At 39.6% G+C, this 12,646-nt stretch overlaps 1 protein-coding gene and 1 non-coding gene across 2 annotated transcripts in view; one reads left to right on the forward strand and one right to left on the reverse strand.

The window, feature by feature from the left end:
- Positions 1-12,646, forward strand: part of FOXO1 (forkhead box O1) — a 104,151-nt gene that overhangs the window by 56,283 nt on the left and 35,222 nt on the right. The window lies entirely within an intron of this gene.
- On the reverse strand, positions 11,910-12,012 carry LOC140616674 (U6 spliceosomal RNA). The gene has a single exon (XR_012017080.1). It is a non-coding gene; the product is annotated as a U6 spliceosomal RNA (small nuclear RNA).

Below are 12,646 nucleotides of genomic sequence, written 5' to 3' on the forward strand. Positions count from 1 at the left end.
AAAAGTTAAATTTAATTTGTTCCTATGATGATGGAACTGAAAATAAATGAAAAAGAAAACCAAAGTGCTTGTCTTTTGTGAAAGTTTACATGAATTTTTCTTTTTTTTTTAAGTATTTTTAAAAATTTTTATTTATTTATGATAGTCACACACACAGAGAGAGGCAGAGACATAGGCAGAGGGAGAAGCAGGCTCCATGCACCGGGAGCCCGATGTGGGATTCGATCCCGGGTCTCCAGGATCGCGCCCTGGGCCAAAGGCAGGCGCTAAACCGCTGCGCCACCCAGGGATCCCCTACATGAATTTTTCTGTTTATGATTTCAACCAATACTTCTTGGGTCTAAAACTATATATAGTAATTAATTATATATACTTCAATATTTAATATATTTTATATTTACAATATTAATATAACCAATGCTTCTTGAGTCTGAAAGTTTTATATATATATAACATACGTGTATTATAATTTATAAATAATACAATGTATTTAACCAATATTTATAATATTAACACAATATAATTATATAATAATTAATATGTAATATAATAAAGAAGTTTTATATTATATAAATAATTTCATTAACAACATATATACTCCCTAGAGTTCGAATTACCGTTTTGTTTTGTTTTTTAAAGATTTCATTTTTAAGTAATCTCTGCACCCCATGTAAGGCTTGAATTCATAACTCTGAGATCAGGAGTTACATGTTTACATGCTCTACTCACTGACCGAACTTACAAATCTTAAAGGTTTGTTTTGTTTTGTTTTTTTTAAGATTTTATTTATTCATGAGAGACACAGAGAGAGAGAGAGAGGCAGAGACACAGGCAGAGGGAGAAACAGGCTCCATGCAAGGAGCCCGACATGGGACTCGATCCTGGGTCCCCAGGATCACACCCTGGGCTGCAGGCGGCACTAAACCGCTGCGCCACCGGGGCTGCCCAAGGTTTGTTTTGTTTTGTTTTGTTTTTTTGTATTACACAACAGGTCTGAACTTAGGATCTTCGGTGATATATCCATTTCAAAGTATTTATGAAGTCAAGATTTTTTAAAGATTTTATTATTTATTTGAGAGCATAAGAGGAGTGTGGGCAGGGGCAAAGGGAGAAGCGGAGCAGGGATCCATCCCTGGATCATGACCTGGGTTGAAGGCAGATGCTTAACCATCTGAGCCACTCAGGTACCCTTCAAGTCAATATGTTAATGATAAAACTGCTTGTACAAAGATATCCTTATCTTTTTCAAAAGAACAGCATAGCAAGAGTAGCATTTTGTAATATCTTGTAAAACATATGCCAAAAAGTGCCAATCTGATCCAAAAAAAACCGTTGTAACCACTTAGATTTTTAAGAAGAATTCTGAAATGGGATTACACTGCAGTATCTGTGTTTAATGTGTTGGGCAGTTCAGAAGATTCATTTGTTCAGATTTGCTTGGAGACTTAATGAGAACAAATTTGACTTTAAATTTTTATTTATAATTTTAAAAATGTGATTATTAAAGAAAATTTGAAAAGTGGGAGAGTCTGCTGTAGTTTCTTTAATGAAACATCTGAATGTTTTAGCGATGCTTCCGTTTTCTGTGCATTACTTTTTAAAAATCACTACTTAATGCCATGTATAAAACTTGCCAACTTGTTTTTGATTAATAGAGTAAGCTCATTCAGGGAATAATGTAAAATATCATTGGCAGCATAACTGAAAGTGGCTCCAGCAGATAAAAATTAGCTTCAAGTCAAAAGCTATAAATTCCTCTTTTCAAATTATCTATTGTCATCACTTAGAGAAAAGAAGCATGCCTCATCCATAGGAATTCTTAATATCTTGGAAGGGCTGGGCTATCTATCTATTTATCTATTTATTTATTTTTAAAAGATTTTATTTATGGGAGACACAGAATGAGGCAGAGCGAGAAGCAGGCTTCACTCAGGGACTCGATCCCGGGTCTCCAGGATCACGTGCTGGGCCAAGGCGGTACCAAATCGCTGAGCCACCCAGGCTGCCCACTCAAGGCTGGGCTTTAACAAACCAATTTATCATTCGCCATTTGGTAAAAGTTATAGTCTGGTGATGGGGGGCGGTGGGGAAGAGATGAATGCAGAGTGGGCAAACAGAGGGGGATTGAGTTAAAATCCATGCCTCTGGGATAATTTATACACTGACTGGGCATGGCTCAGGCTCGCTCGCTCTTTCTTTCTTTCTTTCTTTCTTTCTTTCTTTCTTTCTTTCTTTCTCTTTTCTTTCTTTTTTCTTTTCTTTTCTTTCTTTTCTTTCTCTTTCTTTTCTAAGGCTCATGTTTTTAGACATCATTTCTGTGCAGGCATTGATCTTGGATTTTCTGTCTTTTCAGCTTTTATCTGTAGTGGAGTTCTTGAGGAAGGATCACTGTTGATTGGTTGTTAATCATCTGGTATTTGTTATGATTAGGAAATCTAAAATATTGGATCTGTTAGATCTGATTTGGTCAGAAATTTGAATGTGCAGTTTTGTGGATTGCCTTTTAATCATCGCTTGGTGATACGCAAATTGAGCTAGAGTCTTGAATATGAAAAGTACCTTAGTAAATTAGACCGTTTGGAAGCCTTATTAACTCTTTTGGAGTACTAGGTTGCTATTTAGTCTACCCAAACAATAATTTACTAAGTTTAGCATACCCAGACAGTAATTTGCAAAGTGATACCTTGAAGATGCTAGAAAGAGTTAATGAAGCTTCTGAAGTACCTTGTGTTTTCTTGGAGAACCTGTTTCAGCATTTAACAGTGGTTGTACTTGAGAAAAGGGTCTTTAAATCGAATGACTATTACAGGGATTTTTGCAAAATTTGTGCTCCGATCTTTTGGTTTTTATCACACTTGTACCCTCTCCCTGGCCCTTTTTTAAAGACTCCTTTTTCTTACTCTGAGTAGGGGTTCCCCACAGTTCAGTCCTGTACCTCAGGCTGTTTTGTGTTGGTTTCTCTTCTCACTGGGTTCAGCCAGGTAAGAACAAACATGATTTCTGGAGACCCATTTAGTTCTTGCTGTCTTGTTCACCTCCCATACCCCCCATATCTACCTCTCCATATCTTTCTCCTGAGCTTTAGTCTAATTTTCAACCAGCTGGTGATCAAATGGTGCTCAACTCACCTTCTTCCCTAAAACAGGTTTCCAAAATACAATGTTGCATTCTATTTTGAATAGCACTCTTCATTATTTTTTCAAGAGTCTCATTCTGGAGCTGTGGAAAACAACTCCTCCCATCAACTCCAGCCTCTTCTGTCAAGTGTCAGGACCAGACTCCCTTGGGGTTTTGACTCTGTCCTTCCCTGTGGTCCACACCACCTCCTACCTGAACCTTTCCACTGGGCTTGCTGCCTCCAGTCTCATTCTTCCTCACTCTACCTTGGACAGGCTTCCACAACAGGTTCCTTGACATACACTATAATTACATCATTTATCCCAAACACTTGCAGACACTCTATACTGACATTCCAGGCCCTTCACCATCTGAAAGGCCCATCTTTCCAGCTTCATTTCCTATAGACTCCTCTGCCAGCCCACCTTCCATGCTGTGAGACCCTCTCCTCCCTCCTCTAGTTGTTTTACTCATTTTCCACCTCCCCCAGCAGAGCGTGCCCTCTTCCTGTCCACACTGATCCATCGGGAGCTATTCAGTGGAAGAAGTCACGCTCGAAATGGTACATTCTGCATAATCCCATTTGTATGAATTTCAGTAAACAAGCAAAACTAGTGTACGTGGGGACACTTTGGGTGGCTCAGTGGTTGAGTTTCTGCCTTTAGCTCAGGTCGTGATCCCAGAGTCCTGGGATCAAGTCCCACATTGGGCTGCCTGCAAGGATCCTGCTTCTCCCTCTACCTGTGTCTCTGCCTCTGTGTCTCTCATGAATAAATAAATAAAATCTTTAGAAAAAATCTTAAAAACTAGCATATGTGGTAGAAGTTGGTATAGTGGTTACCCGTGGGGAAGGAGCTGCTGACTGGGTGGGAATAAGAAAACCTCCTACTGGGGTTCTGGAAATGATTCAACGGGTGGTGGTTGTATGGGGGAAAACATACAAAAATTCATATAGCCTTACACAGCAGACATCCACCCTTGGCTTGATAAAAATTAAACTTCAGTAAAACATAGACTAAAACAGTGCCCACTTTCTAAGGCTAGATAGGCTTAAATTCGATAATGTGTTTAAAATGCCAAGCACACGGTGAAAAATCCTCATGCTGCAAGTTGGACAGTTGTCTTCTTCTGAATTGTGGAGCAGATTTTCCCCAACAAGACTAATTTTGCAAATACTTTGACCTTGGAGACTTTTTTTTTTTTTTTGGTATTTTTCACTTGAATCTTTTATTGCCATGTTTATTGCCAGTTGGTATCATTGATTGAATGTCGATACCTACTTTTATTTTTTAGTGTACACTTGATAGTAAAAATAGTGGCAAATGTGTGTTGTGGAAAGCTTGTAATAATTTTTAATGCCTCTCCCCGCATTGTACATATCAAAGAAGAATTTTGAGTTTATTTTAAAAGTATTTTACACACGCTTAATTAACTTTGGACTTATTTCCCTGAGTATTCTCGTTACTAGGGAAGCATCCATAAATGAGATTTAGAGGAAGGCATATTACCTTTCAGTCTAGGGAAGGCTTCCTTAGTGAGCTGTTAAAATGGACTTAAATGATTTTTAAATAATAAATGCCTGGCAAGATTGTGGTTAGCAAACTTTAAAGTGTGTATGAATAACCTGGGGATCTTTTACAAATGTAAGTTCTGAGTCCCTAGGTCTGGGGTGAAGCCTGAGCTCCTGCATTTGTAATGGGCTTTCAAGTGCCGCTGTGGGTCCCTGAACCACACTTTGAGTAGCACAGAATTAATGACATTATGGAGGGCAAAGCAAGAACAACTTAACTCGTAAAAACCACTCCACCAATTTTGGTGGGTATCAACTGTGAGCCATATTTGTATGAATGTTCCTGAAAGAATCCATTCAAGAAAGCACTTGGTCTTTTCTTTTAAATGTTTAGTGTTATGTGATTTATTTTTTCATGCCAGTGGGTCAGACTAGTTTATTTCATTAATTTGTTTTTGTTCCCTCTTGAAAGTAATATTGTATCAATCAGAATGGTCATGAATTCAGTCAGAATTTTTTTTCTTTTAAAGATTTTATTTATTTTTTCATGTGCAACACAGAGAGAGACAGAGAGAGGCAGAGACACAGGCGGAGGGAGAAGCAGGCTCCATGCAGGGAGCCCGACGTGGGACTCGATCCCCGGTCTCCAGGATCACACCCCGGGCCGCAGGCAGCGCTAAACCGCAGCGCCACCAGGGCTGCCTTCAGTCAGAATTTTTAAGGGAAGAACTTAAAAAATAACTCAGAATCATTTGTGACTGCCCCTCCTTAAAAAATAAAGTAAAATATAAAACCAGAAAAACTAAACTAAATACCACTGGCAAGACACAGTCCTTCCCCATTTGTCACCATATTCTGTGAACAATACTTGACAAAATAACCACCACTGTGCGGTGGTTATTTAAAGAGCCAAATTGACTACTTCATGTTCTCCTACTTACTGCGGGTAGATTTCCATTCCCCTTCTCTGAACTGGGACCTCTGTTGTTCCTCTTGCTTGTCATATTCTCGACTCAAGAGAAGATGATTTTATACCCTGTCAGACTTTAACATCTGTCAGACTATGATTTGAAACTGAGGCAAATCCAAGTTACAAATTGGAAATGAGATCCAACCCTTTGATGTTGAGAAAGCAGTGCTGTCAGAAGACTTGTCCCCGGAGCAGTGCCCGCCAGCCCACTGTTAGCCGCTTGCTGTTAAAGGCTAACAGGAAGAACAGCCACAGCTCTGCCTGCTGGCTCCTGGGCACATTCCTTTCTGTTTGGGACTGAAGTACCAGCCGCACACATTATTAAATTATTTAATGAAGATTTTGTAGCACACCTCTAATATCTTTGAAAAGGCCCTTTCAGCACAAGGAGGATGTGTGGGCAGAGGGGATGGGAGGAGGAGGAGGAGAGAGAGGAGCTTTCACACTGTTGAACAGGGTCCTCCGTGATCCTCAGGATACATGTCAGTGCTCCTAGGCTGGCTGTTTCTTTTCAGCTCTGAATTGGCAGAAGGGACTAATGCAAACTCAAGGTTCTTTCTAGGGCAGGACGCATTACCTAGGGGAAAACGCAGAGTTTTTGGCTTCAGCGTTGATGCAGTGTTGCCATTTACATTCTGACACAGGAGACCTTGTTTAAGCTATGGTGAAGGCCTCCAGAGGGTAGGCTCTGGTTTACAGACCCTGATAACTTAGAGGGGTGCAGCTCACACTGACAGAAGTGGGCTCCAGTGGTCTCTGTCAGAATGGTACATAATTGAATTATGCAGATGGTTCCAATAATAATGATGATTCACCTCCCTACTACCTTCTTACTGAGGAGATCTCTGTCTTTGAGACTAAGAGAACATACAGAAAGACTGGGTGGCCATGAACTTGTCTCATCAAACTCTCTGAGATTTTATCTGTAATTTAAAAAGTATAGTGGTCCTAAATACTTTGCAGGATTATTGTTGGGATTGATTGAGATAATATATATGGAAGACTATGGACCTTCAAGTAAGTATTAATCACATACACATTCATAAATAATGGCCTTCCAGGGTTTTGCTTTGCATAAATAGTACTTTCCACGTGATCAGTACTAAATTGGCAGAAATAAGGCAGTCCATTCCTGCATACACTGTGCTGGGGGAAGTATGGAGTACTTTGGGATGCTATGGTGTCTTTAGACAGAATGAAGGTGACAATGAGGGAAGACAGGGAACGATTAGTGATGAGATGACATTGGGGACAGTGAAGAGAATGGTTATGCATACTGCAGACTTTCTTTTGGAATACCATAGTGCTTAGATGATTACCTAGAAATCAAGAATTATGTGATGTTTAAAAAGTGGGTATGTGGGATCCCTGGGTGGCGCAGTGGTTTGGCGCCTGCCTTTGGCCCAGGGCGCGATCCTAGAGACCCGGGATCGAATCCCACATCGGGCTCCCGGTGCATGGAGCCTGCTTCTCCCCTTGCCTGTGTCTCTGTGCCTCTCTCTCTGCGACTATCATAAATAAATAAAAAATAAAATAAAATAAAAATAAAAATTAAAAAAAAAAAAAGTGGGTATGACTTACATGTGTTGCTGGCTTGGAATGTAAACTGGCTGAGAACAGAGTCTACCAGTGATGTGTGTATTTAGCACCAGGCAAATTGGGATTGGTTGGCTCCATTGGAGAAGGGGGTCCTAACACTTAACAGTGATAATCCTGCCCTTGAACCTCACAGGGCCAGCAGCTAAGCTGCTAGGAACTCAAAGTACGTGATCTTACTGGAACCTTAGGTGACTGTTGTCCTCATTTTACAGTGGAGGAAACAAAGGTTAAGTAGTTTGCTTAAGATCATATAACTAAAAAAAAAAAAGATCATATAACTAGTAACTGGCAGGCATTTGAGTGAAGATCTCTAAAGAAAGCCACATTGCGGGGGGTGCCTGGATGGCTCAGTGTAGTGACTGTCTTTGACTTGGGTCGTGATCCTGGGGTCCTGGGATGGAGTCCTGCATTGGGCTCCATGTGGGGAGCCTGCTTCTCCCTCTACCTGTGTTTCTGCCTCTCTTTCTGTGTCTCTCCTGAATAAATAAAATCTTTAAAAAAAAAGAAAAAGAAAAGAAAGCCACATTGCTTCCTAAGTCTAGGGCTTAAAAATTTTATTCCTCAAACATGGAGTGCCCACAAAGATTTTGAGTGCCCACAAAGATTTTTGGTCTTCAGAAGGCTTACATTTTCACTGAGGCACGTGAGACCATGGACAGAAATGGTAATACTGCTACTAGTTTTGTGCCTGGATTAGAACAATCTAGTTCCATTGTCTTGGCCCCAGGCTTTCCGGTGGGCTGTCAGAATGAAAGCTTCAGGACTCCTGGAAAACAACACAGTGCCCATTTGAGAGCAAATGGGCGTTAATTTCCTTTTCATGTAAGGAAAGATGAGCTTTCATGCAAATGAACAATGGGTCCATTTGGCCACTCAAGAGGACTTAAATCAGATTCCATAACTATCAACCTTTACTGTCCCTTTGTTGTATGACAAAACACAGAGACTGTGTTATTCTCCCTGAGCCCAGAACAAATTCTGTTGTATTAAATAATCACAATGCTTTTATACTTAATTGGACTTAAACTTGTTCCCCCACCTCAAATTATGTTGATGTTTCTACAGTGCCTGTCAGTCACCAGGGGAAAGACTCAAATGTCACCATTTTGTGGCTAGCAGACCAAGTTGTGAAATAAACATACCTTGAAATGTGACTTTCATATCTCATGTTTTTTTTGGCCTTGCTACTGAAAGTATGGTCCATGGGTTGGGTTGATGGCATCAGCATCACTGGGGAGCTTGTTAGAATCTCAGGCTTGATCCCAGGCATACTGAATTGTAATCTGCATTTTGACAAGATCTTAGGTAATTCCTATGCATGTTCAGGTATGAGAAGCACTGGTTTTTATGGTACTTAATCCCCTCCAAGTTAATGGTTAAGGTTATTGAACAGAAGCTTTTTTATTCTCTATAAAGCTCATTTTAAGGATAAAATCTCATAGTTTAGAACCAGGCCCCCCCAAAAAAAGAAAAAAAAAAGAAAGAAAAGAAAAGAGAAAAGAAAAGAACCAGGCCCTAAAGAATAGAAATGTCATTTGGTTGTTTAGCATCAAGGGGTATCTTGCCATTTCTAGCGAAGTCTGACTTATTTATTAAGCCTTTTAATCCATGTCAGTTTTTCTATACTGTCTTTGTACTCTGTAATGCAAAGCCAGTAGGGTGTTTGGGGAGAGGAGTTAATCTTGGCCTCAAGTATACAAATCTCAACCACATTACAAACATAGTACCTCATGTGGATCCCACTGAAGATAGAAACCCATTAACCAGTTGTTATGATCCAGATGGCTCCTTCTGCAGTTGCACACCTATTTTCCTGCCTCCATCTTGTACTCTTCCTTAGAGGGGAATGTGAGGTACATAAAAAGGTGCTCTAACTCTTCATTTATTATCGATGCATCCTGACCTCAGCAGGTGACCTGGGCCTGACTCCTGTCATTTACTGGCTTTGTGACCATGGCCTCAGTTTTCTCACCTCCAAAATGAGAGTGTTAGATCCCTACACCCTGGAGAGCCTCACAAGTCCATTTTTACCTTCTCCAGCCAAGCTCTTCATGACCTGTTGCTACTTCTGCCTATGCTTCTGACATCACTTCTTTCTTCTCTTTTCTTCCTTCTCTACCCCTGCTGCCCTCCCTTCTGCTATAGGCTTCACATTCCCTCACAGACATCCTTAAATTCCAGAATAGTATAGAAGTGATCAGTGTGTGGTTTTATGCACTATCAAGGAGGAGGGAGATTGCATGTTCAAGAACTCAAGAGTTGAACTTGGGATTTTATTTGAATTTATATTAAGTCACCACTTGATGATTGCATAGTTCTCTTGGAAGTGCTTCTGAGTGAAATAATTGACCTTTCCCCCTCCTGTTTTTAGGGGAGGAGGGCTATGTTTTTCAAATTCAGAGAAAGTAGGAATTCTTGGATCATTTTAGTATTAACTGTGGATTGTTGTCAAGCCAGCTCTGTCTCTAAGGGAACCTCATTAGGTAGTGCTCTATAATGGTGACAGGGCAGCTTAAAATGTCTAAGTAAATGTAAATGATCTCAGAGCCAGTAGTTGAGTTTCGCTTGAGGAGCAAAGAAGGATGTCAGAAAGATCTAAAAGCCTGAATTTTTGTTATATTGCGGTAGATTTTACTGGAAGCCAGAGGATTCTGTATATAACAAATTTGGAGAAAAAAATAGCAAATAACAAATAAAACAAACCCCTAATATTTCCCTTTTCTTCTTTTCTTTACTTGTGGTATAAATAGAACGAGCTCATAGGTTGGAATATTCAGTAGTTTGTATTACTTATTATCAGAGTTCAAATTTGAACTTGGAATATAGAGATGAAGGGGCACAAGAAAGAGGAAGAAAGAGAATCTTAAGCAAGCTCCATGCCCAGCACAGAGCCTGATGTGGGACTAGATCCAAAGACCCTGGGATCATGACCTGAGCCAAAATCAAAAGTTGGACGCTTAACCGATTGAGCCACCCAGGTGCCCCAAACTTAAAATATTTTAAAAGCTCACTATACAGTGGTAAAGCTTTTCTTTACAACATGTGTAATTATCCTGCTAAGCTTTTTAAACCTTACATAAGGAGAAAACAGTAACATCTTGGAATGATTGTAAACTGCCACTTAAGGCCCTGGAAGTGAACTGTTTCTAATTACTGTATTATATGTGTGATTTGAGATTCTATACTCCTCCTCCTTGAATCTTAGATTTTAAATAGTCTTAATCAAAATACTTGCTTCTATTTTTGAAGCATAGTTGATACTTTAGCAGTGTTCAGTTTTATATACATAATTATTGTGTAGGCTGTGAAATTATTGCTTATTAGATTGGTAATATTGTAAGCTACGTACCTTTTAATTATGTTTAATAATGTGAGACCCAGAAATGCCCCCTATATACTTCTTTAATATTTCATAGCAGGACAGTAGGGGTGCACCATCACTGTAAAGTCATAAAAAGGACTGGGAAAAAAAGGGACTGGAAAATGGGAATTGGGGTTATTGGAACTGGAAAACGAGAGAGAGTAACTGGTAGATTCTTTCTGGTGATGAAAACTCTGGTTGCCTGATTCCACTGAGCCCTGCACAAGGACACGTAAGGGTAAGACAGAGTGGTAGTCCTTTGCGAGCTCACATCCAAGGCACAGCTCACCTGATGTTCCTGTTCTAGTCCTTGAATTGGAGCTATGCAGAAAATGTTCCTGATATAGAAACCAGGCATCCGTCCATCAGCCTTTCTTCTGCCTTTCTAGCATTGCTGTTCAAAAAGCGAATGTTCTTTGTTCTGGATCTTTGAAATATGGCTTGGTCTGTTGCTTTTCAAAATTTGAGGTAACTCCCCGAAAGCTACTGTAGGCCTGATTCACTAAGCAAATTGCAGGCAGGAAGCAACTTTCTCTGTCTCCCAAGTTTTGATAAGTTTGTTTTTTTTTTTTTTTTTCCCATGGAGGACCAGGTACGCAGGTTCTCAAATTAATTTGTGTAGTGTTGAATCATCTGAAAGCTGTTGGAGGAGGAGGTGAGAGTAGCATGAGGTTTAAATGAGATGGGCAGTGCACATTATGGTGTCCCCAGGTTGGAAGAGTAAGTCACATGTAGTATTTATTGTTGGATGAGATGTCAGCCTGTGAGCATTTAGCAAGCCTAATGATTTATTTCATTTAATCTACTTGCAAAAATTTAACTTCTTTATTGACCTATAGCAACCAAGAATTGAGTCATCCTCGCTATAGTTTTTAAGTTATGTGTGTTCCCCAGGAGATGATATACAACCAGCAGCTCGTGGGGATGGTATGAAGAATGAGAGATCGAGTAATACCAGCCATACCACGGTGGTATGCAGTCTCATGGGTTTTTTATTTTGTTTTCGTGTTGTGAGCCTTGTGTGTGTGTGGTGGTTTTTTTTTTTTTTTTTAATTTGACCATTTATGTGCAGCCTTGTTTTTTGTTTTTAAACTATATGAACTTTTATGTGCAGTTTTAGAACCATAAAAATAAGCTGTGATGAATAAAAATCATAATAGAGGCTGCCACTTTCGGAGGAAGGGGAATTGGCAGAATGCTGGATCAACTGGGAAAGAACACAAGGAAATTCTCAGGGGTGATAGAAGTGTACTCTTCTTGATTAGGCTAGTGGTTCCACAGGGTATGCAATTGCCAGATTCAACTGTCTCTTAAGATCTGTGCATTTAATTTACTATAAATTGTACCTTCTCCCAAATAAGAAACACTTCACGAATTTATGTGTCATCCTTGCACAAGGGCTATGCTAATCTTCTCTGTATCATTCCAATATTGGTACATGTGCTGCTGAAGCAAGCATGGGAGCCTCTCCTGTTACCTGAAATTTTAAATTTTTTCCCCCAAAGAAGACTTAAATAATAAAATGATTGGAAATATGATGTAGCCACACTTCAGAATATCTGTAATGACTTTGACTTACAGTAAAATATGCATTGGAACCTCTTATCAAAAGTAGTATTTCAAAAAGTCATTGAATGAAAAGGCCTTCATTATTAGATGTTTCACTCTGAGATACACCAGGGCAGGGTTCAATGTTTCTGTAGAAAAGTCCAGTTTCTTTTGGAGCTCTCAAAGAGATAAAAAGTAACACATCTAGGATGAAAAGTGCTTTAAATTTAGTATCAGATATGAATTCCCACATCAGTGACCATGTCGAGAATATGCAGAGACTTTTCTTACCTCATCTCCTTATTACCCATGGAGTCACTGTGTACTAAATATCTAATACGTAGGCCTGGGGAGCTGGAGACCCACCAGTAAACAACAGTAAAATTTGTACCCATGTGGAGTTCACAGTACTAGCAGGAGAGCTAGATAATGATTAGATAAGTATAATGTGAAGTATGTTATGATGACGAGTGCTTTGGAAAAAATTAATAAAGTGAGGCATGTGGGTGGCTCAGTTGGTTAAGTGTCTGACTCTTGATTT

This window comes from Canis lupus, chromosome 24 (assembly GCF_048164855.1).
Source record: "Canis lupus baileyi chromosome 24, mCanLup2.hap1, whole genome shotgun sequence".
Classification (NCBI taxonomy): Eukaryota; Metazoa; Chordata; class Mammalia; order Carnivora; family Canidae; genus Canis; species Canis lupus.